The 15,503-nt window shown below is 46.4% G+C and overlaps 1 protein-coding gene across 4 annotated transcripts in view; it reads left to right on the forward strand.

The window, feature by feature from the left end:
- PRKCA (protein kinase C alpha) overlaps positions 1 to 15,503 on the forward strand; it is a 502,775-nt gene that overhangs the window by 274,643 nt on the left and 212,629 nt on the right. For 2 of the 4 annotated variants that reach the window (XM_009191055.4, XM_021929333.2), the window contains exon 1: positions 8,829 to 9,223. The exons of the other annotated variants lie outside the window; for them this stretch is intronic. The gene's annotated coding sequence lies outside the window, so the exon portion shown is untranslated. Of the gene's footprint in view, positions 1 to 8,828; positions 9,224 to 15,503 lie in introns of those variants that run through there. 4 annotated transcript variants of the gene reach the window in all.

A 15,503-nucleotide genomic window follows, 5' to 3' on the forward strand; every position in this document is an offset into this window, starting at 1 on the left:
CCAGCACCGCATGTTCGATGATATTCTTAGTGTTAGTATTAGTACATAAAACTTAGAAACAGGACCAGGCACGTGGCTCACGCCTGGGATTCCAGCACTTTGGGAGGCCGAGGCGGGTGGATCACGAGGTCAGGAGCTTGAGACCAGTCTAACCAACATGGTGAAACCCTGTCTCTACTAAAAATACAAAAATTAGCCGGATGTGGTGGCATGTGCCTGTAATCCCAGCTACTCCAGAGGCTGAGGCAGGAGAATCGCTTGAACCCAGGAGGTAGAGGTTGCAGTGAGCTGAGATGGCGCCACTGCACTCCAGCCTGGGCCACAGACCCCCGTCTCAAACAAATAAACAAAAACTTAGAAACAAATATTCATCTAATAACTGGAGGAAAAGCAAAATAAATTTCAAATGGAGGCTATGCTGTTGAAAACAGTTGGTTACAACACAGTGTTCACTGTAAGGATACCAAATTTTGTGTGTACGGTTGCTGTAACTCTGCCAAAGGATATATGCATAGGAAGACAAAGTAAAAGTAGATTTATTCGACAGTTATAGTACCAGCTTCCATGGTGCCTGGCAAAGCATGAATAAGCTTTGGTTTTGGCCTCTTGAAATTAATTTAAAGCATGAGACGGACTTAAGCCCATACTTTAGAGACCATTAAGATGAAGGAAGAGCTTGATAATTCTGGGCCAGTCTATAATTTGAAATAAATGTATTTTGAAGTGTCAAAGCCAGTGGCTCTTTACTGAAGCATGTAATTTGATGTCTATTGATTTTCGCAAGGTGCTCAAGGACTATTTTCATGCTGAAATTTCATTTCGGCTGTTCGCAGGACAAGAGAAATTTGATACCCATGTACGACTTGACCAGGCTTGAAATTTCACTTTATTTGATGGCTTGGCTAGTCATATAGAAATTAGTGGGTTCAGGCTTCAGTGGGGAGCCTGAGTGGGGAAATTAGTGGGTTCAGGCTTCAGCAGCTGTGGCCCGTTCCTATCTCCTGAGTGAGCAGCATTCACGATGTTCTTTTCACTTAGAAAGGGCTTAGGGAGGATTTATGTGTTCACTGTCTCTCATTTCTGTTCTCAAACCCTTGTTTTCTCGATGGAATTTTTTTTTTTTTTTTTTTTTGAGACAGGGTCTTGCTCTTTCACCCAGGCTGTAGTCCAGTGGTGTGATCTTGGCTCACTGCAACCTCCACCTCCCGGGCTCAGGTGATCCTCCCACCTCAGTCTCCCAAGTAGCTGGCACTACAGACAACGTACCACCAGTTAATTTTTGTATTTTTGGTAGAGACAGGGTTTGGCCATGTTCCCCAGGCTGGTCTTGAACTTCTGGGCTCAAGAGATCTGCCTGCCTCTGCCTCTGCCTCCCAGAGTGCTGAGATTACAGGTATGAACCACCGTGCCTGGCCCTGTGATGCACTTTTGATCACAGCAGTATTTGGTCAAAGGAGTTAAAAGATGGCAGAATAAATAGGCTTGTGGGCTAGGGAGCATCCAGGAGGGACACCTGGTCTTCCTTGAGAGTCCGGAGATGGGGATCTTTGCATCCCTCGCTCACATTGGTCAAGACTCATTTCTACTCCTGACGTCTGCTCCTGCTTTGGGCCTGAGAGGTGCAAGCTTCCTTTCCAGAGTAGAATAAGCAGATGGTGATTCTGAGCAATGTGGGATGTGGACTGCGGCCTGGGCAAAGGAGTCCCTTGAGATGAGTCCTCCATAGCAGCCAGGTTGCCACCCTGACTTCTGAGTCCACTTTTAGTCTCTTTTTCTGCAGGCCATGAAATGGCTCAGCCCCTGGCCTGCTTCAGACCTAGAGCTCAGCCAGCCTGCGCTTCGGCCCTGGTTATGGCTTAGGGGATCTGCTCTGTTTCTAGCCCAGGGAGGTGTGTAGTTTGTATGGGAGTGAACTACATCTTTTTAAAAATACATTTTCTTCTTTTCTTTTTTATCGTGTCCATGTATTTAGAGCTAAAGGGGGGATCCACAGCATGAGTTTACACTTCACCTTAGCCAGAAGTCCTTGCCACATTTATCCTTAGATCAGAGAGTGACACTGGAGTGAGGACAGGGCGGTGGGTGGGTGGGGCTGCCCTAGCCTGTTCCCAGATGCTGCATGAGTCATCGTTTTCAATCCTGTGCGCTTAGCTTCCGACCCCCGTCACCTTGCCACCCCCTCAGAAGCTGCCGCACACCTGCTATGCGCCGTGGACCAGCCGGAGTGCAGGGTTTGTGTCATGCGTCCCCTCCACCCCGCGAGCTCTTTCTTTAACCTTTCTCCTGCAGCTCCTCCTCAGCCCCCTTTGCGATGCCAAGTTCAGAAGCTGTGTTTCCCTTCCTCAGCCAGCTAGCAAGAGACTGAATTTAAAAACTAAGAAAACAACCCTCATTGTCTCCCTTTGATATTTGCCTTTCATCTCATCTGTCCCAGGGTCAGGGCATCCACCTAGGCCAGCACTCTGGAAAGGCACCTCACCTGTGACAGGTAGAGCCCAGCAAGTCAGCCCAGGCTTCTGCACATGGTCATGTCCCCATGGGTTTGTCCTTGGAAACGCTTCAACTCCAGGGAGCCTCAAGTCCTTGGCGAAGGATGAAGTGGAAGGGAAATGCAGCATGAGGGAGTCTTTCTCTTCATATTCGCCGCCCGAAAATGATGATGGCTCAGGAAGTGCACCTTCTAGACGAGGTGGTCTCAGCAAGCCTTAAAACCATCTGGTCAACAAGAGCAAAACATGTATAAGGCCACGAATGTACCTGGGGCTGGTTTGGTTTGCACAAACTGCCCCCTCCTCTGAATGATGTGTAAATAAGAAAGAAAATAGTAAACCCAGCCCCCTGCCAAGTCATTCTAAAGATGTAGCCCTGTCTTTGCTGGCCAGGTTTGTCTTCCCTTTAGTGTAGAAGACATCAGGGCCCACTTCTGCATCTTGGGCCTGTGGTTTCTGTCCTCTTCATCCAGATGTGTGACTGTCATGATAGTGTCCTAACCGGCCACCTATCTCTGGTCTTGTCCCTCCTCCCAGCCATCCTTGGGCCGCCTTGCACTGTGGGTCACGTCCGCTTGTCAACGCTCATCTGTTTCAAACTGCGGGTGGCTTCCCGTGCAGCTCACCGGGCAGGCCTCTGTGAACCGACTCTAGGCGTCCTCTCCAGCCTCACGTTGCTTCTCACCTCTGCACTTGCAAGAGGCTACTTGTGCTTCTGTGCGGGCCATGGACTCTCAGGGCTCCCTGTGTCTGCGGGGGCTGCTGCTTTCTGCCTGGAGCATGTGCACGTGCGCGTTCCCTACTCAGTACACAGTCATCCCCTGCTGTGGTGCCGGCACACAGCGGAGAGCAAGAGAGTGGCTTTGCCCCCCATTGAACAGACAGACTAGTAGGGAAGACAGACATCAAGCTAGTCATCATGGCCATAATTACATAATTACCCCTTGTGACAAGAGCTGTGAAGTGGCAGGAAAGAGGCAGACCAGGGTCAAGGATGGCCTTCCTGTGGTGTGATGTGTAAGCTGGAATTTGGGTAGGAAATAGCTGGAGAAAGAGCCTGAAGAAAGATGTTTCCAGAACCTGGGATCAAGATGTGTGAAAGTCGTGATGGGAAAATGAGGATAACGGTAGCAGTGGGTAGGGGTCAGAGGTCATGCTTACCGAGGGTTTACCGTGTCAGGCACAGGTCTGTGTTACCTCATCACATCCTCATATGACACTGCAGGGAAGGTGCTTTTACCATCCCCACTGCACACACGTGGAAACTGAGGCACAGAGAGGCCAGTGGGCATGCCTGAGCTCATGTGGCTGGTAGTGTGGCGGGATTTGGACCCAGGTAGTCTGGGTCCCAGGATCAAGCTGCAGTCACTGCAGCATCTTGCTGGGGCCTTGGAAGAGGCCTTTGTGACTGGAGCTGAATCCAAGGAGCTAAGGCTGGAAGGCAGAGGCAGAGGCAGAGGCAGAGGCAGGACCAGCGAGACGGTTTAGGAAGTGAGTGATGGAATTTGGATTTTTATGTGATCAGACTTGGTTGGGAGGACAGTGGATTGGAGGAGAGGCAACGGAAGGAGGCAGAGAGAGGAATTAAACACCGAAGGTTAAAAAAAAAATCGGGGATTCGACTTGCCTCCTTCCTTCACCTGGTGCTCTCTCCTTATCCTTCAAGTCCTGGTACAGGGTCAGTTTCTCTCCTTGGCTCACTCTCTTTCTCTACGCTAGAGATCCTCAAGATCAGGGGAGATGTCTTGGCATCTCTCAGGGTTCCTCATGCATAGGGGGCTCTCTACAAATAGATGAAAGGAATAGAGGGAAAATAGTTATAAAGCTAAGAAGCAAGATGTTTTATTGAGGAATTTAACTTTTCAAGTTCATAATTCTGATGTGACTTTCACAGTGTAAGCTGCCTGCGGCTGATACTTTACTTATGGAGTACCACTGGTCTGTTATTCAAGCTAAAATTTCCATTTCCTTATTAGCATGAGTGACCAGGATTACTCCCCTAGCTCCACATTCTTAGGGAGTCAAGAGGTCGCTTTCAGCAGGCCAATCTGCGCACGACCTACTGGTGCCGCAGCATTCCTTACTCAGATCTCAGAGACCCTGGGATTTTGCAGTGCTCTGGAAAGCTGAGAGGGCTGGCACTGGGGGCCGGCTGGGATGGGAACAGGCTGCCCCTCTTGGCTCTCCACATAGGCCTGAGAGCCACGTGGTCCCACATGAGACACTGAGCTATGTGTGGGCTCCGCCTCCAGGGTTCCATGCATTCTTAGCGTCTCAGCAATCCAAGGACAAGCACATCAGCTTCCACGCAGTTAAACATAAGAAAGTTGTCCGTGTTTTAATATAAACTTTACTGACATTTAAACATGCATACTTCATGAAAAGTACAATATTGTAAATGTGCGGTAAAATGGGTTTTCGCCAAACTGAACACACTTAAGATCAAAACATGCCCACATTTGCACCCAGATCAGGAAACAGAACATGACGCCACCCTGCGTCCTTCTTGCTTCCCTTCTGTTTACTGTACTCCTTGCAAAGGTAACCTTTGTCATCGCTTCTAACAGCCTGGATTAATTTTGCCTGTTTTTTGAGCTTTCTACCAATGGAATCATACAATGTGTAGAAAGGATGTACATTTAAGATGAGATTTGTTTTGGTTCCCCCCTTTCCCCCCCAGTGCTCAATTTATCCCGTGTTCCTAGAAATAATAGAGATAACACAAGTGGAAAGACAGTCTCACAGTCTCATGAGAGGAAAGTTATCCATCCGGGGTCAAACCATGCTTGGCACAGAGCCACTCGTTAGGATTTAGCAGTAATTAAAATGACTGTGTTGTTTATAAATTGTTTTATGAGTACATTAGTGCCTTGTTTATTTTTTATCACCAGAGAAAAAGTGATTCTCCTAAGTAAATGTTGTAGATCAGTGGTGAGCAAACTTTTTCAGCCAAGGGCCAGATAGTAAATATTTTCGGCTTTGCAGGTGCATATGGTCTTTGTTGCAACCACTCAATTCTGCTCTTGGGATGCAAAAGCTGCCTTGGACAATATATGCACAAATGAGGCTGGCTGTGCTCCAAAAAAGCTCCATTTGTGGACACTGAGATGGGAAGTTCACATAATTTTTACTTGTCACAAAATATTATTCTTCCAACTTTTTAAACTTGAATCTTTCTGAAGTGTTTTTGTTTTTGTTTTGAGACGGAGTCTCGCTCTGTCTCTCAGGCTGGAGTGCGGTGGTGCGATCTCAGCTCACTGAAACCTCCGCCTCCCAGGTTCATGCCATTCTCTTGCCTCAGCCTCCCGTGTAGCTGGGACTACAGGCGCCTGCCACCACGCCTGGCTAATTTTTTGTACTTTTAGTAGAGACAGGGTTTCACTGTGTTAGCCAGGATTGTCTCGGTCTCCTGAACTTGTGATCCACCTGCCTCAGCCTCCCAAAGTGCTGGGATTACAGGCATGAGCCACCGTGCCTGGCCATCTTTCTGAAGTCTTTAAACACTGATTTAAATTCTCAGGATGAGCTGAGAACATTTTCTTAGTAAATATGGGCAACATGGTATAATAAAAACAGGGAACCCCTGGCACTGTCCTTTTGCCGTGTCTCTTTGGCAAGTTTTAACTTCTCTGGATCTGTTTCATCTTCTATGGGACAGGGATAATAGGAAGGACATTTCACCAGTAGCCCCAGGATAGCCGTACTAGTTATTTGTGAACAGAACCCCATCTGGAGAGTCACAGAGGATCCTAGTTGGTCAGCTTTCAGGCTGTGGCAGTTGTTAAATATTCCGAATATCACTCTTTTTCATGACATCCTCTCTACTGAGGTCTTGTATGCACTATGGCCAGCATTTGCCTCGCATATAGTAATTGCTCCTTCTCCTCTTCCCATGGAAATGGCTGTAGGCATTCTTGGCTAAGAGGGATACTTTACTTTTGTATTAACTACCCTGAAGGGGTGGCCTGCCCCTCCACACCTGGCATTTCTCATCAGGTGGAAGAGAGACTTGAGAAAAGAAAGAGACACAGAGACTAAAGTATAGCGAAAGAAAAGTGTTTTCTCAGTATTTATTGATCAGTATCTTTACCATCTCCGAGAGGGGGATGTGGCAGGACAATAGGGTAATAGTGGGGAGAGGGTCAGCAGGAAAACATGTGAGCAAAGATCTCTGTGTCATAAATAAGTTTAAGGAAAGGTGCTGTGCCTTGATGTGCATGTATACAAACATCTCCACAAACATTTTAGTGCATTAAGGAGCAGCATTGCTGCTAGCACGTCTCACCTCCAGCCGTAAGGCGGTTTTCTCCTATCTCAGTAAATAGAACATACAGTCGTTACACCGAGACATTCCATTGCCCAGGGACGAGCAGGAGACAGATGCCTTCCTTTGTCTGAACTGCAAAGAGGCCTTCTTCTTTTACTAATCCTCTTCAGCACAGACCCTTTATGGGTGTCGGGTTGGGGGACATGATCAGGTCTTTCCTTTCCCACGAGGCCATATTTCAGACTATCACTGGGGAGAAACCTTGGACAATACCTGGCTTTCCTAGGCAGAGGTCCCTGCGGCTGTCCACAGTGTTTGTGTCCCTCAGTACTTGAGATTAGAGAATGGTGATGACTTTTAACAAGCATACTGCCTTCAAGCACTTGTTTAACAAAGCACATCCTGCATAGCCTTAAATCCATTAAACCTTGAGTAAACACAGCACATGTCTCTGCAAGCACAGGGTTGGGGGTAGAGTTACAAATTAACAGCATCTCAAGGCAGAAGAATTTTTCTTAGTACAGAACAAAATGGAGTCTCTTATGTCTACTTCTTTCTACATAGACACAGTAACAGTCTGATCTCTCTTTCTTTTCCCCACAACTACCCCCAACTCAGGGACTTCTGTGCTACAGGTAGAATATCCTTATCCAAAATGCTTGGAACCGGATGTGTTTTAGATTCACATTGTGGGATTTGGGATTTGCTGTGGTTTGGCTGTGTCCCCACCTGAATCTTACCTTGAAGTGTAATAATCCCCACGTGTCAAGGGTGTTGCCAGGTGGAGATAATGGAATCATGGGGGCGGTTCCCCCCATACTGTTCTCATGGTAGTGGATAAGTCCCATGAGATCTGATGGTTTTATAAATGGGAGCTCCCCTGCACAAGCTCTCTTGCCTGCCACCATGTAAGATGTGACTTTGCTCCTCATTTGCCTTCTGCCATGATTGTGAGGCCCCCCCAGCCTTGTGGAACTGTGAGTCCATTAAACCACTTTCCTTTATAAATTGCTTAGTCTTGGGTATGTCTTTATTAGCAGCGTGAGAACAGACTAACACAGGACTCTCAACCTGTAGTTTGTCTAGTTTTCTATTCCCCTAGTGGCCACCAGGATGTGAGCTGTACCGTCACCTAGCCTACCTTCAAGTCAGCTCCTCTACCAACTCTACCTTGCTGTTTCAGATGGGTAGGCTGATTAAAACTCTCTAAAGCCAGAGGAGCCCTGCATTCCACCCTCAGCTGAGCGTGAGCCCTGTGTGACCTAGGAAGTCAGCAGCATGGACTTTGGGGCCAGACAGCCTGGTGGAATCCCAGCCCCTGCCATTTATGTTATGTGCATCCTGTGACATGTTACTTACCTTCTCTGTTCTTCCGTTTCCTCCTCTGTGAAATGGGGAGAAATAGCACCTACTGTATAGTTGCTGTGAGGATTTGGTGAATTAGTGTGTGAGAACATTTCAAACAGTCCAGGAAGCACTGTGTAAATATTTGCTATCATTATTTTTTTGTTTTCACTCCAAACATATTGCTTGGTTCTGATGCTTTCTAATGATAGTTGAGGTTCCCAGGTATATGACCTCTAGATTAGAGAAGTTACATATTAAATGACAGATTTGGTGTTGCGGGGAATCTCATGGGCATTGTTTTAGGATTTGATTATTTTCTGTTGTATCTCATTGTCCTCTTCTTAATAGCTCTAGACATCTAACCCTGAGCTAATGTTTTACTGTTCTGTTACTCAGAAAAATTCTGAAATGCAGGGGTTAAGAATGGACAATCAAGTCTTAAGTGCTTTGTAGAATGATTTTATTCCTTTGAGAATTAAAGTGATGTCCTGAAGGAGGTCACAGTTAATGGTTAGTTTCCTTTAGGGAAATATTCTTAAATAATTATAGTGCTGGTCTCACATATCTTTGATGGAAACCAAACAACTCCTGGGTTAATGTTTAGTTAAATGAACCAAAAAAAAAAAAAAAAAGTATCACTTTGCTTAGTTAGAAGCAGAGGAAAATATTATTTGAATGGAGAAATGTTTGAAAATGAGAAATAATTATGTTACGGTGGTGGGATTACAGATGATAAGTATTTTTCTTTTTTTTAAAGATGGATTTGCCTTTTAAAAAGGGGAAAAAGCCTGAAGCTGTTACAGTCTGTCTCTAAACTAAATTATCTTCACTGCAATCTAACATTGTGCAGCTAAGTGTCATAAAATTAAGACCCACACCCTAAACCCTCTAATAGGTAAGACTGTTCTAAGACACTGGTAACACGTCTCTGAAGAGTGCTGGCGTTTTGTGCTGTTAGTTTCCTGGGTTGATTTTGGTTTGAGTTCACAGCAGAAGTCTGTTGGATGGGCAGAAAGGAAGAATCATCACGCTGGGACATGAGTCCGAGCGAGTCCTGTCTGTCCTCTGCATTCTTCCTTCCCCCGCATTGTCCTGGCTTGGCTTCAAGCAAGTCTGTGAGGTAAAGGTTGGTGGCTTAGCATCCTAGGGCTTCTGTGACAAATTATCACAATCTGGTAGTTTTTATTGTTTTGTGTTTGTTCATTTGTTTTTGTTTTTGTTTTGGTAGAAGGCAAATGAGGAGCAACGTCACACTCTGTGGCCCAGGCTGGAGTGCAGTGACTTGATCTCGAGCTCACTGCAACCTCCGCCTCCCGGTTTCAAGCAATTCTCCTGCCTCAGCCTCCTGAGTAGCTGGGACTACAGGTGCCCACCACCACGCCCAGCTAATTTTTGTGGTTTTTTTTAGTAGAGACGGGGTTTTACCATATTGATCAGGCTGGTGTCAAACTCCTGACCTCAGGTGATCTGCCTGCCTTGGCATCCCAAAGTGCTGGGATTACAGGCATGAGCCACCGTACCCGGCCAATCTGGTAGTTTTAAAACAACGGAAATTTATTGTATTACAGTTCAGGAGCCCAGAAGTTCCAAATCAACATGTCAGGAGGGCCACACTCCCTCCAGAGTCTCAGGGGAAGATCCTTCCTGGCCTCTTCCCGCTCGTGGTGGCTTCCGCTGTTCCTTGCCTTGTGACCGCATTATTCCATTCTCTGACACTGTCTTCACACGGCCTTCTTCCCTTTGTCTCTGTCAAATCCCCCTCGCCTTTCTGAGGACACCAGTCATTGGACTTGAGGCCTACCCTAAATCCAGGATGATCTCATCTCAAGGTCTTTATTTAATTACACCTGCAAAAACCTTACTTCTAGATGAAGTGGCGTTGTTCGTCTGGGTTAATACCTGAGGTTCGTTGCCTCACGCCAAGGAAATCAAGGACACGGACACACAAGGAGTGAGTTTAAGAGCAGGAGTTTAATAGGCAAGAGAAAGAGGAAAGCTCTGTCTCCTGCAGAGAGAGAGGGGCTCCTGAGTGGGTCTTCCAGTTCCATCGTGAAATGCACGGGGGAGTTTTACAGATGAGCGTGAAGAGGCGGTGTCTGATTTACATAGGGCCCAAATGATTGGTCAGATAGGTGTGCCATTTGCATAACATACGAAGAAGCTGGCTTCCCCACCCTAATCTTTTGTTATGCAGGTGGGTTCTCTGCCTGGCCAGCGCTTGTTGCCTGCTTGTTTACTGCACACCTGGTTGACAAAAGGGAAGATGGACCCTCCATGTCGAACACGCCTGGCCCCCAGGTAGCCATTCCCTATTGGCGGAGCTGCCGGCATTCACCCGTGCAAGCTTCCAGCTTGCTTATGTATGTCTGCAGCTCGATTTTACAGGCTGTTCTGCTAGAAAAGAAATGATTCGGGGGCTGCTTTTTGTTAAAAGAGAAACCTTACTGAGGACTCTCTCACCCTCGCTAACTGCCTAAGTAATTTCTTTCTAGTTCCTGTAGCACAAATGAGGTCACGTTCTCAGGTACTGGGGATTAAGACTTGGGACCACTCCTTAACCCACTGTAGCTGGCCTCACAGATGTCTTAGCTGACCACCAGGCAGGGGTTTCCACTCAAGGACGCACCTCCCCATTCCCCGTGGCACCGGCAATGTGGAGTGGGGAGCCACGGAGCAGGGAGCCAGCAGCTTAAGTTTGAAATCCAGCTCCCTGTTCTTGAGACTGGAACCTGGAGGGCGTTATTAAATGTCTCCCAGGCTTGGTTCCTGTCTTGTGTAAAATGAAGGTGACGGTGTCTACCCCTCTGGGTCACAAGAAGCATGTGGGAGAATATGGGAAAGCAGCTGGCAGGGTGCACGAGTTACAGCAGGAACTCAATACGTGTCCTTGAGTCTGAATGCGGTCACTCAAGGTCCTCAGTATTAACTGCCTTGCTCTCAGGTGGGTGATGTTTGAGGATTAACAAATCTGTTGGGTGAATCCAGATAAATGGGGAGGTGACCTTTCTGGATGATACAGGCTGTTAACCATGAGTTAACATATTCAGTAAGTTAATATATAAAGAGTCTTGGCAGTGCCTGGTGCGGCAAAAGGATGTGTATCTGTGGTTGTCATTGTCATTGCTGTGGTCGCCGTTGCTATGGCACCATAACCCTGTTGATCTGAACCGGTAGAGATGAGGCCTTGAGGTGGCCCCTGGAGATCACAACTGAGGATCCCTAAGCCCACCCCCAGGTATGTTGTGAAAGTGGCTGCCTTCTTTCCTTTACCTAACTTGTGACATCCTTCAGCCCAGGACTCAGTACACAGTGGGCCCTCAAAAAATAGGGTTCACTATTAACCGAAAGATCTTATTCCAGGTGTTCAGGGAATGAGCAGAATTAGTGTGACTTTCTGCTAATAATATCTTCAACTGATGTGATGAGAGTCGAGTTCCACCAGCGGCCCCTGCAAAAGACACAGAGCATGCAAAATCCTCTCTCCTTTTATCAGAAGGAAGAGCTTCTCCATCCTTTCAACCTTGGACCAGTAATTGGTCCCTTTAGGAGTTAGTTTAAGAAAAGCCATGCATGCCTTAGCCAGCCTGAAGTCAGACCCTTAATGGGAAGCTGGTGCTTTATTGATGCTCAGTAACGGAACACTGCTTTGAGCTCAAAATAACTTCCCCTGAGCTCCTTCAACAGCTTGCTCCCTAGGTGGCCCAATGTTTTGCTGCTGTCTAAAGTTGTATGTACTCCAGTGAAGCTTGAGTTTCTTCATGATCACCATCCACCATCACCAGGTAACATGGGCTGAATATCCATAACATGTCAGACTCAGTTGGGATGCATAAAGGACACCCTGTGCCTGCACTGGGGTTGTGGGCCTGAGGGCTCTTAGAACTCCAGATGGCTGCACAGACGCAGGTGAGGCTGTGGAGCAAAGGCAGAGTCGATGGTGAAGGGCCTATTTTTAACATTTATTGCCGCCATGTTGCTCCTACAGTGCCATTATGAATGGTCTCTGTGAGTCCGGGCAGTGGTTAGTGTCTACTGAGAAACTTCATGTCTGTCCTCCTGGGATAGAATATGAACAGAATCCAGGTCTGGAGTCATGGATGTTGAACGTGATAGTACGTTTCCTGGCATCACCAACGTCTGATCTCTTTCCATCTTCCTGCAGTTCTATGAACATTTCTTTCTAACACAGTGTTTTCTAGGGGCTAATTCTAAGTTATTTTAGGGGCCAGTCATCCCTTGTATCCTTCCCCTTTCCTCCCAAGGTATCCCGAAGTTGATGTGCAGTGTTATTGTACACTTTTTCAGCATGTGCAAGCCTGTCTAGCTTATATAACCTGTCATCATTTTGTGTTGTTTTACATTTTATATAAATTGTATTACACTCTACAGATTCGTTTTGTAACTCGTTTTCTGTCCAACCTTATAGATTTGAGATTTATCCATATTGATTTATGTAGATCTAGTTCATTCATTTTACTTGTTACATATAATGACAGTAATTTGTTCATTTTCCTATGGAGGACAGCTAGATTGCTTCCACATTTATGCTCTTTTAAACACACACACACACACACACACACACACACACACACACACACACATATATATCCTGCTGTGGCTCTTCTTGTGAGATTCTCCTATGTGAGAATTCACCTAGGTCTGGGGTGTACTTAGAAGGGGAACTGCCAGTCATATGTATCTTTAACTTTACTAGCTTTGGCAACTTGCTCTGCAAAGTGTCTAAACCAATTTATATTCCACCAGCAGTGTTGGAGGATTCTACTTCCTCAAATTGTTACCAGTGAATGCTTTTATCAGGTTGACCAAGAAGTTTCCATGTGGCTGGGGTGAAATAACAGGCATTTGCCTCCCTCTGATTGCTGGGAAGGTTAAACACCTTTGCATATGTTGATTCGCCATCAGTGTTGCTTCTTCTGTGAATTGTTTGTTTATATCTCTAGCACCTTTTCCCTCTTTCCTGTTTTGGGGCATGAGGAAGAGAGGAGATGCTTTACTCACCGATGGGTAGAAAATCTTTACATATTCTGGATACTAATTTTTTGTTGATATAAGTTGCAAATTATCTTCTACTGGGATGTGACATTTTCATAAAATATTTTGATGAAAGAAAAATGAGAAGTAGGGAAGAGTATTCAACCTTTAAGAGAAGCATCTTTAAAAGGGTCTATTTATTCTGCTCCTGAGACAAGTTGGTGGTGTGTTAAACTAATGAATCATTACAGTTCCTATATATGCAGTTATCATTACATTAGGCTTTTTTATTCCTTTCTGAGGTTCCGAGGTTTTGTTTTGTTTTGCTTTGCCTTTTTCTTTTCTCTCTTTTTTTTTTGAGACAGAGTTTCACTTTCTTGCCCAGGCTGGAGTGCAGTGGCACCGTGTCAGCTCACTGCAACCTCCGCCTCCCAGGTTCAAGCAATTCTAGTGCCTCAGCCTCCTGAGTAGCTGGGATTACAGGCGCCCACCATCACGCCCGAATGATTTTTTGCATTTTTGTAGAGACGGGGTATCACCCTGTTGCCCAGGCTGATCTCGAACTCCTGAGCTCAAGCAATCCACCCGTCTCGGTCTCCCAAAGTGCTAGGATTACAGGTGTGAGCCTCTGCACCGGCCTTGCTTTGCCTTTTTAAGGCATCACCTTTAGGGACTTGCCTTTGTTCTTGATGATTCTCCATGCTCACTTGTTTGAGACTTTAGTAACAAGTTGCTGATACCATTACCAAAGTCCCAGATGAATATGAAGTCTGCCCACTTCCAGGTCATGGTATCTTAAGTTCTTATGACCCATAAAAGGCTTAGACTAGCTTCTTGACACCTACCAGCCCATGGGTGATTAGCTCCTATCCTCCCAAACTGGAAGCAATCCATTTCATTACAAACCCACCAAAAAGCATAATTCTGTCCACTAAGAGATAATGGCTGTTAGTACCCTGACATATATCCTGTTAAACTTTTTCCAATACATATGAGTATATGAATATCATGTAACTAAAGTGATCATAAAATACTTATTTTAGATTGTAGGTTTTTAACCCAATAGACGTCTCAGAAGTCTTCCTAGGTTAATGCAAACATTCTTACAGTGGCAGCTTTAGTGGCTGTATAGTATTCCATTGTTATCTTGAAGATTTTAAAAGATCTTTTTTGTTGGATGTGTGGCTGATTTCCATTTTTTTTTTACTGTAAGGAGCGATCTTTAAGTGAACCTTCTTGTGCATGGATGTTTGTGAACGTCTAAAATCTAAGACCTAGAATTGCAGGGTGAAAGTTACACTGATCTCTACGACTTTTGATGTATACCCTACAGGTGTTTAGCGTGATGGTGGGGGGCAGTTGTCTGGTGCTCTCATTTGGAGGACACTTACTGAGCATGAATTGGGGATACGTAGATGATAAGATGATCTCACTCCCTTGTGTCAAGGGCTCATGGTCTAGGGCAGCAGTCTTCAACCTTTTTGGTACAGGGACTGGTTTCACGGAAGACAATTTTTCCATGGACCAGGTGGTGGGGTGGTTTCAGGATGAAACTTTCCACCTCAGATCATCAGGCATTAGATTCTCAGAAGGAGGGCGCAGCCTAGATCTCTCAATGTGCAGTTCACAATAGGCTTTGCGCTCCTATGAGAATCTCATGCTGCCGCTGATCTGACGGGAGGCAGCGCTCAGGCGGTAATGCTTGCTTGCCCGCCGCTCACCTCCTGCTGTGCGCCCCAGTTCCTAACGGGCCATGGACAGGCACCGGTCCACGGCCTGGGGGTTGGGGACCATATACTGGCAGGCGAGCAGGAGGCAGCAGGCTCAGGACATGAGGAAACTGCCCCTAGGAGGAAGGAGGTTGGTCTCCAGTTTAAGGAGGCAGATGTCAACTGCCTGAAATTCTCTGGAGACGATACACCCAGCTCCCCTCTCCACCCATCGGCTCTTTCTAAATGATATAAAATGCTTCCCTTGACTAAAAGCACAGCCCTTGCTGTGTCTGAGGTGAGCCACAAAACCTCTTGCATTTCAGTCTCCACCCCTGTTAGTTGTGGAGAATAATAGCTACAGCTTCCTCTGCCTCACAGCCATGAGATGCAAGGCACATAGTGGATGGAAGAGTGCTCAACCACTGTGCAGCTCTGTGTAAATGTTGTATACACAGTACCCCCAATGCGGTCCTCGGAGCGTGCACGAGGGTGTCTGATGAGTAACAGCTCTCAGAAGACGTTAAAGAGGATGCTTGCCTGGACGCAGTGGCTCACGCCTGTAATCCCAACACTTTGGGAGGCCGAGGCGTGTGGATCACCTGAGGTCAGGAGTTCGAGACTAGCCTGGCCAACATGGTGAAACCCCATCTCTACTAAAAACACAAAAATTGCCAGGCATGGTGGCGGGTTCCTGTA

The sequence above is a fragment of the Papio anubis genome, chromosome 17 (assembly GCF_008728515.1).
Source record: "Papio anubis isolate 15944 chromosome 17, Panubis1.0, whole genome shotgun sequence".
NCBI lineage: Eukaryota > Metazoa > Chordata > Mammalia > Primates > Cercopithecidae > Papio > Papio anubis.